Raw genomic sequence first — 15,844 nt, 5'->3', positions numbered from 1 at the left:
CATGACCATCCTCCCCTCCCACCATGACCACCCTCCCCTCCCACCATGACCACCCTCCCTCCATGACCACCCTCCCCTCCCACCATGACCACCCTCCCCTCCCTCCATGACCACCCTCCCCCTCCCTCCATGACCACCCTCCCCTCCCACCATGACCACCCTCCCCTCCCTCCATGACCACCCTCCCCTCCCACCATGACCACCCTCCCTCCATGACCACCCTCCCCTCCCACCATGACCACCCTCCCCTCCCTCCATGACCACCCTCCCCTCCCTCCATGACCACCCTCCCCCTCCCTCCATGACCACCCTCCCCTCCCACCATGACCACCCTCCCCTCCCTCCATGACCACCCTCCCCTCCCACCATGACCACCCTCCCTCCATGACCACCCTCCCCTCCCACCATGACCACCCTCCCCTCCCACCATGACCACCCTCCCTCCATGACCACCTTCCCCTCCCACCATGACCACCCTCCCCTCCCTCCATGACCACCCTCCCCCTCCCTCCATGACCACCCTCCCCTCCCACCATGACCACCCTCCCCTCCCTCCATGACCACCCTCCCCTCCCACCATGACCACCCTCCCTCCATGACCACCCTCCCCTCCCACCATGACCACCCTCCCCTCCCTCCATGACCACCCTCCCCTCCCTCCATGACCACCCTCCCCCTCCCTCCATGACCACCCTCCCCTCCCACCATGACCATCCTCCCCTCCCACCATGACCACCCTCCCACCATGACCATCCTCCCCTCCCACCATGACCATCCTCCCCTCCCACCATGACCACCCTCCCACCATGACCATCCTCCCCTCCCACCATGACCACCCTCCCACCATGACCATCCTCCCCTCCCACCATGACCACCCTCCCACCATGACCACCCTCCCACCATGACCATCCTCCCCTCCCACCATGACCACCCTCCCACCATGACCACCCTCCCACCATGACCATCCTCCCCTCCCACCATGACCACCCTCTCACCATGACCACCCTCCCACCATGACCATCCTCCCCTCCCACCATGACCACCCTCCCACCATGACCACCCTCCCACCATGACCATCCTCCCCTCCCACCATGACCACCCTCTCACCATGACCACCCTCCCACCATGACCATCCTCCCCTCCCACCATGACCACCCTCCCACCATGACCACCCTCCCACCATGACCACCCTCCCACCATGACCACCCTCCCTCCATGACCACCCTCCCCTCCCATTGGGCCTCTAACTATAACTTTGATTAATTAAGTTACTAGAAAGTGCACCCGTGTCTGTCTTTTTCCACCTTGCCCATTCTTTTCACTCCTTTCCCCTCCTCCCCTCTCCTGTCTCCCTCTCACTCCCATCCTTAACACTCTCAACCGTCTCCCTCCTTTTTTCTCTCCCTCTCCCACCTCCTTCTTTTCCACACCTCTAGTACTAACTGGACGAGAACACTTCACACACAGTTCTTTCCACATTAATACATTAAATCTAAGAAAAACCTTCAGGATCGTTTTTTTTGGCTGAAACATTAAGTATTATGATTAGTTTATTTAAGTCTTGTCTTGATCAGGGCATACAAGTGCTGTGGTGCTGGGAGATGTCTGTGGGTGTAACCTCAGTATAGTTCCACTTGCCAGTCTTGTCTTTGACAACATTCGACACCTGCACATGTTTGGATCGTACCCGTCAGCAATTACCGAGAAAAATTGGATGAAACTAGCCTCATGCGTCTGACTTCAAACCTCGAACAAACATACATTTTAATTCACAGATATGGTTGGCAAACCCCAAATTCACCTTGATGGTTCAGGCTGTCTGGTCACACTCCCGTAATGGGTTCAGCTAATTGGCTACAATTATCATTTATGATGCTGTTTATGACTCATTAGTCCCCCCTCAGAGTCATTCACTGGCGCAGTCCCCCATCAGTAATTTCAAGGGGGCCAGTTTTCTTTAATATAGTTTAATATTTTCTGAGGCGGAGAAACTATTATCATTATGGCGGGAATATTAAGTCATGTCTGTGAAGAACAGACGACGCCCGTCCAGTGTCTGTGAACAGTTCAGTCATTGTAGCCACGTGACCTGTCGCAGCCAATAGGAGGGCAGGCGACGCGTGGGCTAATGTGATTGGTCGACTGGTTTTGTTGACAATGATCGCTGTGGCGTCATGAGTTCTCCCACATCAGAACTCCCACTCCCACGCCAACCTACTCCCATGCCAACCTACACGCACATCAACCTATTCCCACGTCAACCTACTTCCACGCCAACCTACTCCCACATCAGAACTCCCACTCCCACGTCTACCTACTTTCACGTTAACCTATGTTAGACAACCCGACACCATTGACTAATATTCAACACAATAGGCAGATAATATTGCTGCTGGGTTGTATAAACCAGTTAACCCATAGAAAACGTAGCCTGCTGTGGAATTTTCCATCAATAGAAAACGGGATATCATTTCCACATGGCTATGCTTAATACAACAGTCTCGGGACTCTGAACATCATCAAAACATTTCACTTGAATTAGCTTAAGTATTAGTACCACAATAGAGTAAATGGAGACCCTCTCTACCACTTCTTGATGCATCTGGAGAACAAGGGATGCTTCAGTGGGAGGGGGCTTTACTGTCAGCCATTGTTGTTGATAGATCAGGGGGCCAGATTCACGAAGCAGTTACGTACGTACTTACAAACAATTTTCTTCTTAGCATCTTCCTAGCGGCTACAGAACAACAGAAACAATATAAAGTCGCTGACCAGTCTGCACTCACCCTCATAAAGCTGAAGATCGAATTAGCCCGTTTGGCAGCAGAAGCTGATGTACCAGACGGGAGATGAAAAGTAAAGATGCTGCACTAGTCCGTGAACAAAAACAAGAGCACCTACGACTCCAACAAGAAGCTACCCTCCAACGAGAACGGAAGAATGAACTCCGGCTCTACAAACGCAAAGCAGAATTAGAACGTCAACGACAGCAAGAAGAGGCTGACCTGCAACATCAACGCGAACGAGAGAGAATTCAGCTTCAAGAACAAGAAGCCGACATCGTTCTCAACTTGGAACGAGAGAAAGCTGCTGCCGCTCTCGAGTTTCGACATCAGGAGATGGGACTCGAAACTACCCACCTCACTCAGTGCCAGGAAGCAGAAGCCAACCTCCTGGTATATTTTAATCCAACTCAGTGTAACAAAATGATGCCGCCTTTTGTAGAGACAGGTGGATTCATTTTTTACTTCATTTGAGGCTTTGGCTACTCAACTCAGCTGGCCTCGGAACCAATGGTCGAGACTCCTCCGAGCTCATCTTACAGGAAGAGCTGCCTTGACCCTCAGTACTCTTGCCACCAAGACTGATTACCAGATACTGAAGCAAGCAGTTCTATATGCCTATCTCTTATCTACAGAAAGTTATAGGCAACGTTTCAGAGATTATGTTAAATCCAGTGCCACCACCTATGTAGAGCATGTACAGACAAAAACGAGATATTTTATGAAGTGGCTGGAGTAGGCCCAGATCATCACTTTTTCAGAATTAATTAACCTCATACTCCTGGAAGAATTTATGCGCCGTGTACCTAACCCCATAGGTCTTCTCCTTTCAGATAAAGGAGAGACTAACCTCCGTAGGTGTGCACAGTTGGCTGATACCTATAGTTTAATTCACATATCATATGAATCCTATTCCAGTAAAAAATCTTGGGCCAGTCCTGCTAAAGTAACTCATGCCGATGTTAAACACTGCAGGTATTGTAAAGTGTATAGATTCATCATCGTGAAATGTACCAATCCCCATTGTAAAACTAGCACCGATCCGCAAAAGCCTAAACCTCAACCTCCCAAGCCTCATAAGCCTGTTATGCATACCAATGTTCCAGCTTCTGATCTTTCTTTATCCAACAGACACGTGTATCCAGGAACTGTCTCTGCCAACGGCGGAGATTCTGATGGAAAGGTCAAAGTGAACATCTTGAGGGACACAGCTGCTCTACAAAGTATTCTTCAGAAAGCCGCTGCACCCAGAGTCATGTACACTGGAGAAGCCGTCCTCATCACCGACCTCACTGCAACCACACCATACCCATTCACTACAGTCCACCTGGATTGTTCTTTCATTCGTGGAGAAGTCCAAGTCGCCATACGGGAGGAACTTTTACCCATGCCAGGAATTTAACTTCTTTTGGGCAACGACTTGGCTGACCAACAGGACTCCATGAACCTAGTCATCCGTGACAAACCAGGTATTTGACTCAGCTACAGAAGACGATCCTGCAATGAAGTTTGCCGCAGAAGAGTTACTGGTGACAGAAGAAACAGAAGACATCTCCCAGCCTGTCCTAGTGACTACGTGTGCTCGAGCCGCTCAACCACCACAAGTAGCCCAAGCCGTCCCTCTAGATCCACAAGGCCTCCCACCGAATCTCAACCTGTTGGAGTTCTGTAAGTTACAATAAGCTGACATTTTTTTAACTCTCTTGTTCTTTCAGGCTCAGACTAAGACTGATTCCATCCTGGTTATTTTTTAATGATAATTAGATCTTATTTCGCAGATTCAGACCCAGTAAACTTACGACAGAGGATGATTGGGGTAATGTTGATCAGTTGGTAGTTCCCACATCTCTACGAAAAGACATTATTGACTTGGCTCATGGCCCGATGTCCCATTACAGCACCAACAAAACCTACCATGGCTTATTACAGGATAATATTGGCCAGGCATGGTACGAGACGTGAGGACCTTCGTGAACACTTGTCATACAAGTCAAATGGCAGGTAAACCCAATGCTCCTATTCCTAAGGCACCTCTGATTCCTATTCCTGTGCCTTCAGAGCCCTCCTCAAAACTCATAATCGACTGTGTCGGGCCTCTACCAAGAAACAGGTCTGGCAACCTCTACATCATTGCTATCATGTGTCATACCACCAGGTTCCCAATTGTGGGAACCGACCTGTGAGATTTATATTTATTTAATTTATATGAATTTATATTTACGTTAATTTATATACTTCGATAGCAATTTGTATAATGATAAGTGGACTGTATTTCTGCAATAATCTCATAATCTCACAAATCGATCCTCTACACATTAGTGGGGGTTTATATTACACATATGCAGCCAATCAAATTACAGTAATAGCTACATACATTGATGAGGTTCCTTCTCTTATAGTACAGCAGGTTAGTCCACCAGGTATAACTAGAGTGTAGACACCAAATTATCCTCTTTGAGGTAGCTTCTATCACCCAGTAACTGGTGCACATAATCTTGCATCCTCGACTTGACCTGTCAAAAGTGCGCTAGCTGTGAAGCCAGATACCTATATATGACAAGTATATCAGAGAAAACAGTACATGGAACATTAAAGACCTGGCTTAATTACCTTTAGTTTGAGGCTTCCATGTAATCTAACCGGGTCACCCTATATCCTGACATTAATGGCCATAAATGAATGATAAACGGGTTTCGGATAGACTTAACTTGAATTGTAGACATCGTGTTGACAATGGTACCTTTGGTTCCATAACACTACGTCCAAGTAAATTTAACAGGAGCCGAATTTGCTCCCGTGTGAGCCTCTGGTCTCAATATCAACAATGGCTGCCCCTTCCTCCCTGACGCCTGGCCTACTTTGTCCAGATTTCAGAAAGTGATAGAAGGGTCACATTTACTCTACTTTAATATTGATAATTAAGTTATTTTATATAAGATGTTTTTATGATGGTAAAGTCCAAAGACTAATGTATTTAAGAACAATTCCCAGCAGAATAGCTGGTGAATTATAATAGTATGTGGTGATGATATCCCGTTTTCTTTAGACGGTAATTCCACTACAAGTTACGTTTTCTATGGTTAACTTGTTGGTAATACAGCAGCTATTATCTGTATGATATTAAATGGTGTCGGATTTTCCGACATAATTCCCCAGGGGCTGCTCACGGGTCGAAGTCCTAATTAGAACAGACGAACACCGATACTCCTCCTTCGAATTATTAGATTAATTTGATGTTAGTAGTTAGTAATCACACATTTGTGCGTCTGTTCGTACAGGACGGATGTCCCGTACTATAGTTGCAGGGGTTAGAAGTCTAATGCGATTTCATTTCCCTGTCAACTCTTGAAAGGCTAATATTCAAGCCTTATTACATATTATTTAACCCAAAAGACTGGATGTGATCAAGTACTACAGTCAAGTATGATTCAGGGACTGCAGTGAGATCAGTGACATTAGATATAACTTGAAGTTTGTTCAGGTAACTGGTCACTGATATATAAACACTGAGGCCCATGGAATACATCTTGATTAAATAATAAATGTATCAAATCAGTCATCAGATTTATTGGGGTTTAATTTAGTTAATTGATTCAGAAAATTGAATAGCTCATCATTAAAGTAAAGTATGGTTCTGAGACTGCAGTGGGTTCAGTGACATTGGTCGTAGTGACTTGTAGCTGATTTAGGCTACTGTTCACTGATTTGCCACTGAGGCCTCATGAACTCATCTTCAGCTTCAAATGATGATACTAACATCAACCTCTGTTACTATAGTCAGCTGTAATCTCCTTAGTATAATGCTACTGGAGAAATATAATCAGCTGACAAATTTAGGTTTCTACTGGTATTGTTTATCTGCAGGCATAGGTCTCCTCAGGCTTGATACTGGGCCTGAGAGTAATTTACCTCCTGCAGAGTTTAACATGGTTATGCCCTGATATTTAGTAGGGCTACCAATGAATTGATGGCAATAGTCTGTCCCTACAAGGAGACCGAAGTCGTTGAGGTGATCAGACTTAATATTATCTGCCAATTTTATTCCTCTATTTCTCAGGAATTTGGCTGTTGCTCTCAGACCTTGAACTTGTAGGTCTACTGGTATCTTGTCCACCACAATGGCTTGTACTCGACAGACGTACCTGCCTAAACGTACTGATGGTTGTACCACCTGGTAGACTTGAGGTCCTGCATCTGTTACAAACCCTGAGATGTTGAATGACATCTGGGCTACAGGCCTTAATTGTAATTCATCTGCCAGCCTTTTAGTGATATATGTTCTCTGGGATCCTTGGTCAAACAACCCTCGGGTATGGACCTTGGCCCTCTTATTCAGGATGGTAATTTGGGCAGTAGGCAAAGTCGTATTACCTTTAGACTTTGCTGATTGGACACTCTTTGTTTGTTGCACCTTGCAGTACTGTACTGTGGTGGGAATGCTATCTTCCACCTTGGGGGTTGGAGACGTTGTTTTGGTGTCTCTGCACAATGCTGCATGGTGCTGACCTTTGTTACACCTATTACAGGTGTGTAATTGGGTATCACAGTCGTTGATGTTATGTTTCCTGAGGCACCTCGTGCAATGTTGCAAATCTTTGAGTCGCTCAACACGGGCGTCACTATCAGGATAATTAGAGCAGTGGTACATTGAATGTTTCTCATTGCAGAACAAACATGTTCCATAGCTTCCAGTACCCTTTGGTGTCACGTTCTTGGGTGACACAGTAACTATAGGCTTGGAGGGTCCCACTGCATATACGCCCACACTGCCACTGTTCCACTTTGGTGTTGAATTATATTGTCTAGATTGATTTGGAGTACCTTTGGTACTCTGTGGTTTACTATTATTGGTTTCTGAGGGTTTACTTGGTGGTTTTAATTTGTCATGTGTTCGTAATTGATGAACTACTGACTTTAAACCTTCAGATATTTCATTCATGGATAAGATGCTTTTATTGTAATGAGCACTCATTTGTCTCAATATGTCCCTAGGTATTTTCTCCTGGACAATTATTTTCAAGACCCACTCAGCCCCGTTTGTATCTGCTGTCAGGCTGAGGGCATTGATCAATGATTCTACCTCCAGCTTGAAGACTTGGAGTGAATCAGCTGAAGCCTCCGGTGGGGGTAAATGCAACAGCTCATGAACTAAATGTGATGTTCTTACTTCTGGATCAGCATAATTATCCTTGAGGAGTTTTACTGCCAGATCATAGCCGTCATTAGTTAATCTCAGATGGGATACTACTGTTTTAGCCTCACCTGATAATTGGCCTTGCAAATAAGAGAATTTACTACTCTTTGGTAAAGATTGTTTTGAGTCTACAAGGTCAACGAATTTGTTCCAAAATTCGTCCCAATCTTCCTCATCTTTTCCTGAGAAAGTGGGTAAATTAATTGGAGGGAGTCGAGCTTCTGCTTGACTCGTATTAGATGCAACTGTTGATGTTGTTGTTGCCTTGTTCTGGGCAATTAATTTGACATAAGGCTGTAACGTGGCCTGGGTGTGATCTTCATAATTCGCAAGATCAACCATAATGTCGTCTATTTCTGTTTCTGATAAATTGGTATTGGCAAGTTCAGCCACATATGTTGCTATTTGACATTTGATTTGCTCAAATTTACCTGCAGCTGCTTGATAATAGCTTTCCAGGTCAGCATAATCAACTGTTGATTGTTGTGACAAATCTTCACATTTCTTGATCTGTCTTGTTAAGTGGCCTTTAAGACCTGCAAGGGTTCTTTTCATTCTCCCTGCATTATCCATACTGGCTCGTTGGTGAAGCCTTGTGGGACTTGTACTTGGGCTGCTCATAATACTGAACAAACACTAATGGTAGCCTAGGGTTAAATTCTGCACTCACTAGGCAATAATCCTACCTCTACTAGAGGTTAGCACTTAAAATTAATACACATTATATATATACAATCATACACACTAATGATTTGAGTGATAAACCAGTGTCACTGGAAGTACCTTTAGGTTAGCTCTTCTATATCACCCTAGGATGGTAGAGACACTAATTAATCACTCAAAGGTGTAATGATCATAAGTAATTTATTATATATACAACTCAACTCGAGTTGTTAAAAATTACACCCAAAATAGGGTCTGGACCATGCATTAATGGTGTTAGGTTGTTCAATATAGTACAACTGACTATAGTAATAATGGGACTAGGATGAACAATAATAGTTCAACTAGTCAATGGTAATATCCTACCCTGTTGTGGGTTGGCAATTAGTAAATATTATACTGTGATCACTAGTGCAATATATATTAAATAATTCTCTATTTTGGAGAAATAATATACACAATTATTGTTAATAGCCTCTTAATTAGCCTCTATGAAACTTCTAATATTATCTAGAAGTATTAAATATTATTAGTGACCTCGCGAAATAAAGTCCACAAAATTCGTAGATAATCTCTCGCGAAATGTAACACCACGAAATCCGTGAACAATCTCGCGAAGACACAGTCACTAATTTGGCTGGATTCTATATTAGCGCTGTCATTTCACGAAATAACACGCCACCAAATATCTGTGGGTGTGCATGAAACCGCTGACGAAGCTGAACTGGGCTGAGGGAGGCTCCTGAGCTCCCACGAGGCTAGGCTGCCGTCTTGACTGCTGGCCTTTGTTTAAATAACACTGCACTAGTATATTTAATGAATCCACTGGTTAACTGGTTCATCCGGTACTAAGATGACCAAATGTGGGTTCATAGGACCAAATATTCCGGTTCCGAAGGTCCAAATAATGTGGGAACCGACCTGTGAGATTTATATTTATTTAATTTATATGAATTTATATTTACGTTAATTTATATACTTCGATAGCAATTTGTATAATGATAAGTGGACTGTATTTCTGCAATAATCTCATAATCTCACAAATCGATCCTCTACACATTAGTGGGGGTTTATATTACACATATGCAGCCAATCAAATTACAGTAATAGCTACATACATTGATGAGGTTCCTTCTCTTATAGTACAGCAGGTTAGTCCACCAGGTATAACTAGAGTGTAGACACCAAATTATCCTCTTTGAGGTAGCTTCTATCACCCAGTAACTGGTGCACATAATCTTGCATCCTCGACTTGACCTGTCAAAAGTGCGCTAGCTGTGAAGCCAGATACCTATATATGACAAGTATATCAGAGAAAACAGTACATGGAACATTAAAGACCTGGCTTAATTACCTTTAGTTTGAGGCTTCCATGTAATCTAACCGGGTCACCCTATATCCTGACATTAATGGCCATAAATGAATGATAAACGGGTTTCGGATAGACTTAACTTGAATTGTAGACATCGTGTTGACAATGGTACCTTTGGTTCCATAACACTACGTCCAAGTAAATTTAACAGGAGCCGAATTTGCTCCCGTGTGAGCCTCTGGTCTCAATATCAACAATGGCTGCCCCTTCCTCCCTGACGCCTGGCCTACTTTGTCCAGATTTCAGAAAGTGATAGAAGGGTCACATTTACTCTACTTTAATATTGATAATTAAGTTATTTTATATAAGATGTTTTTATGATGGTAAAGTCCAAAGACTAATGTATTTAAGAACAATTCCCAGCAGAATAGCTGGTGAATTATAATAGTATGTGGTGATGATATCCCGTTTTCTTTAGACGGTAATTCCACTACAAGTTACGTTTTCTATGGTTAACTTGTTGGTAATACAGCAGCTATTATCTGTATGATATTAAATGGTGTCGGATTTTCCGACACCAATAGCAGTTCCCGTCAAGAACATTATGGCTGCTACAGTTGTCAAGGATCGCTTGAAGATCTTCACACAGTACGGATTTCCCAAGGAAATTAAAAGCGATTGTGGCACAAACTTCACTAGTGAGTTATTTAAGAAAATCCTTAAGGAGTTCAACATCACTCAAGTATTCTCTAGCCCCTATCATTCTAGAGATCCCTGCTTCACAGGGATCTCTAGAATGTAGTCATCAAATTCTCAAGTCACTTTTAAAAATGTTTTGCTGTAGTACAGAGAAAGATTGGGATAAGCAACTAGGCCTTTTTATGTGTATTTTCAGAAGTCTTCCTAATGAGTCTCTTGGAGTATCTCCTTATGAGATACTCTACGGTCGTAAGTGCCGTAGTCCCCTCAAAGCATTTAAAGATTCCTTAACGTCAAACACCTTCAGTGATTCTCTTAATGTGTCTCAATTTCTTAAAAACTTGAGACACACTCTTGAAAGAGTACATCAATTTGCCAGTGCTTACTTATCAACATCTCAAGATGAAATGAAAGCACAATTTGATCAAAATACTAAAGTAAGAAAATTCAGTGTAGGAGACTTCGCTTTGGCATATTTTCCTATCCCAAGCTCTTCCTTCCAGAGTAAATTTTCAGGTCCATACCGCATCAAAGAATGCCGGAACAACCATAACTACATTCTAGAGGCTCCAGATCGGCGGCGTAAGACACAACTCTGTCACATCAACCTTCTCAAGCAATACCAAGGTAATCCTCCACCTGTATTGATGTCTGTATCCACTTTCACGAATACATATACCCACAGTGATACCTCCCCTGCTTTTCCTCCTGACTGCAATGACTCTAACCCAGTGATCTCTAACTCTGAAATTATGAACGATCTTCCTAAATGCTTACAAAATTCTAATAACAGTGCTCCTCTCATATAACTATTCTCTACTCATAGAGACCTGTTCCAAGGAAATCTCTGCTTTCACCACTCCTTTTGGCCTCTTTAGATATGAGCGACTGTTTTTTGGAGTCTACAATGCCCCAGCTACCTTCCAGCGAGCTGTCAACATCATCATCCAAGACCTGGACGATACTTATGCCTACCTGGATGATATCGTTGTAGCGACCAACACCTGGGACGAACACCTACACCAGCTACAACGTTTGTTCCACAAGCTTCTCCATGTTGGCCTCAAAATTAATTTGGGTAAGCCCACGTTTTCCAAAGGTAAAGTGTGGTATCTTGGTCATATCATAGGCAGTAGAAGCATAGCACCTCTTGGCATTCACCTACAAGCCATTCAACAATATCCTCAGCCTACTTCACGTAAACAACTCGTGCGTTTCCTAGGCCTAGTATCTTACTATCGTCGTTTTTGCAGGAACTTCAGTTCCGTGACAAATCATTGCTTTTGAACAGCTGTAAATTTTACTCTGTACTAATCCCATTCTCGCCTCGCCAGATGTGAGGAGACCGTTCATCCTTAATGTCGATGCCAGCAGCACTGCCATTGGGGGTGTCCTGATGCAACAGCGAGAGGAAGAAGTCTTACCAGTCAGCTACTACAGCTACAAGCTGAAACCTCACCTGCGTAATTACAGTACAGTCAAAGAGGAGCTACTCGCCATCATACTGTGCTTACAACATTATGAACCCTATCTTCAAGGACCTCAACCCATCACCATCTGCTCTGACCATAGTCCTTTTCGGTTCCTGCAGTAAGCCGAGTTCTCCAACCAACGCTTACTTCGTTGGGCTTCGTACCTGCAGAACTACAATCTCAAGATCTTTTACATCAAAGGCTCGGACAACATCGTTGCAAATGCACTCTCCCGAGTCCATGAAGTGTCACCTTCCGCTTACAATCTTCTACCAGCATGAGCATCTCAGGCGATAGGAAGAGGCTTCGGTGAGGAGCTGATACGTAATTTTCTTCAATAACAGTGGATAGCTGCCTCTTCCTACCACCCTTAACACCATCATGCTATGATACCTCCTCTACAACGGCAAAACCAGACCGCTACCTCCAGCTAGACATCTGGAGAGCTCCACCACGGACCCCCTACCCTGTCCTGAGAGCCCCCACATGCCAGGTGAGCACCCATGACATCCAGCGCACACACAAACTACCCATTATTTTACAGGCTCATATTTACACCTCACCTTGCCGCCAGCAGGACGTCACCCACAGGTATATATAAGCTCCTGCCAACGACACAGCAGTTGTTGCAGTTATGGGGCTCACCATAGCCCGTGCTATATGGACACTGCGTTCTGAGTAGCTAAATCTGAAACAAACAAAAAAACAGATCCAGCAGGCACAAGTTACAGCACCGCTCCTGTGCAAGGTAAGTCCACAACGGGCTCACCATAGCCCGTGCTACTTGCAACTTTTTGTTCCGAGTAGCTGAATCTAAAACAACAACGAGCCAGTAGGCTGACTACTGGTGCTCTCTGGGGTTCTACACGTCACCTCCTTCACTGGATGTGGTCTTGCTACGAGGCGTGATGGTGGACGTGCAGCCTATTGTACATAGTGTATAGTCACATTTGTTGTTATTTCCAAAGTAATGTGAATATTAAGTTTTGTTTATTTTTGTGTGTAAGCCAAGTTTCTCAGGATTTAGTATTTTGTTATAATAGTTATTATAAGTAAAGAATTTTATTATTAATGCCTGTTGTTTACTCCAGCAACTATCACACCACAAAGGATTTTAGTAATTTTATTTACTTTGTTTTATTTAATGTGTGTGTGTGTGTGTAATTACCTAAGTGTAGTTACAGGATGAGAGCTACGCTCGTGGTGTCCCGTCTTCCCAGCACTCTTTGTCATATAACGCTTTGAAACTACTGACGGTCTTGGCCTCCACCACCTTCTCACTTAACTTGTTCCAACCGTCTACCACTCTCTTGTGTGTGTGTGTGTGTGTGTGTGTGTGTGTGTGTGTGTGTGTGTGTGTGTGTGTGTGTGTGTGTGTGTGTGTGTGTGTGTATGTGTGTGTGTGTGTGTGTGTGTGTGTGTGTGTGTGTGTGTGTGTGTGTGTGTAAGACAAACTACAGCTGCCAGGTATTTGCTGCGCTACCTACAACACGTCACACTGTCCGTTCCTAACCTAACAGACTAAGCCAGAGGATCCAAAACAGAAAACGGGACAGTATGTCACTTTCGCGAGCCGATTTATTTTTCTATTATGGCAATTTTTAGCCTAGTGCGCATACGAGCGAGAAGCGACGTTCTTTATATGAGGATGGGTTGCACAGTGTCAGACGTCAAAAGTGTAGAGAGGGCCCATTGAGCAACAAGCGTGAGTGCCTAATGACTAAACACTCACAAGGTCAACAAGTCATTCAGTTTGACGGCCAGGATTATCAAGTGAGAAAGGATGGAGGTCCAAGACCACTTCGGCAGGTAGGATGGAGGTCGAGGACCACCTGGGCAACAGGATGAAGGCCATGGACCACCTGGGGATGTAGGATTGTGGTCTAAACACCCTTGGAAGGCAGGGGTGAAGGTCCAAGACTATAAAGGGGCGCAGGATTGTCGTCTTGGACCACACAGGAAGCAGCAAGACCATCAACAGAGGCAACATGGAGATCCAGGACCACCAGGAGAGGCAGCATGGAGGTCTAGGACCACCAGGAGAGGCAGCATGGAGGTCCACGACTACCAGGAGAGGCAGCATGGTGGTTCAGGATCACCAGGAGAGGCAGCATGGTGGTTCAGGACCACCAGGAGAGACAGCATGGTGGTTCAGGACCACCAGGAGAGACAGCATGGTGGTTCAGGACCACCAGGAGAGGCAGCATGGAGGTACAGGACCACCGGGAGAGGCAGCATGGAGGTCCAGGACCACCAGGAGAGGCAGCATGGAGGTCCAGGACCACCAGGAGAGGCAGCATGGAGGTCCAGGACCACCAGGAGAGGCAGCATGGAGGTCCAGGACTACCAGGAGAGGCAGCATGGAGGTCCAGGACCACCAGGAGAGGCAGCATGGAGGTCCAGGACTACCAGGAGAGGCAGCATGGAGGTCCAGGACCACCAGGAGAGACAGCATGGAGGTCCAGGACCACCAGGAGAGGCAATATGGAGGTCTAGGACCACCGGGAGAGGCAACATGGAGGTCCAGGACCACCAGGAGAGGCAGCCTGGAGGTCTAGGACCACCGGGAGAGGCAACATGGAGTCCAGGACCACCAGGAGAGGCAGCATGGAGGTCCAGGACCACCAGGGTAGGAGGAGGAAGATGTAAGCTAGAGTTCGAGGAGGTCATAACCAAACTTCTCAATCCCAGAGGTCAGAGCGGTAGTCTATAAGGAGCGTAGTGAAGCGAGGCCGTCCAGCTGCGGTAGCCACGCCCCTGGACACATTTCTTCATCAGGTGGTGGTGGAGGGAGCCCTGGCCGGCGGCGGGGGCGGCTTAGGGGCTCAAGGGCTCAGGGGAACACTAGGTGCAGGAGGCGGAGTGCTTGCCTGGTGAAGGGCGTGGTTATACATGAGGCGAGGAGAGCCGTGATGAATTGTGCGCCCCGACGCCAGATGATATATGATGCTCTCCTTGGACACTATACTGGTGGCTGGTGACATTACTGGGTGGTGCTGTTGCTGCCCCGCACCCACTGTTGCTGTCTCCACACACTGTTGTGTCCCCACACCCTGTTGTAGTCCCCACACACTGTTGTTGTCCCCACACACTGTTGTTGTCCCCACACACTGTTGCTGCTCCCACACCCACTGTTGTTGTCTCCACACACTGTTGTTGTCACACACACTGTTGTGTCCCCACACACTGTTGTTGTCCTCACCCACTGTTGCTGTTCCCACACACTGTTGTTGTCCCCACACACACTGTTGCTGTTCCCACACCCACTGTTGTTGTCCCCAAACACTGTTGTTGTCCCCACACACTGTTGCTGTCCCCACACACTGTTGTTGTCCCCACACACTGTTGTGTCCCCACACCCTGTTGTAGTCCCCACACACTGTTGTTGTCCCCACACACACTGTTGTTGTCCCCCACACACTGTTGTTGTCCCCACACACTGCTGTTGTCCCCACACACTGTTGTTGTCACACACACTGTTGTTGTCCCCACACACTGTTGTGTCCCCACACCCTGTTGTAGTCCCCACACACTGTTGTTGTCCCCACACACACTGTTGTTGTCCCCACACACTGTTGTTGTCCCCACACACTGTTGTTGTCCCCACACACTGTTGTAGTCCCCACACACACTGTTGTTGTCCCCACACACTGTTGTTGTCCCCACACACTGTTGTTGTCCCCACACACTGTTGTAGTCCCCACACACACTGTTGTTGTCC

This window comes from Procambarus clarkii, chromosome 86, assembly GCF_040958095.1.
Source record: "Procambarus clarkii isolate CNS0578487 chromosome 86, FALCON_Pclarkii_2.0, whole genome shotgun sequence".
Lineage (NCBI taxonomy): Eukaryota > Metazoa > Arthropoda > Malacostraca > Decapoda > Cambaridae > Procambarus > Procambarus clarkii.
Note: the sequence above shows the minus strand (reverse complement) of the source record.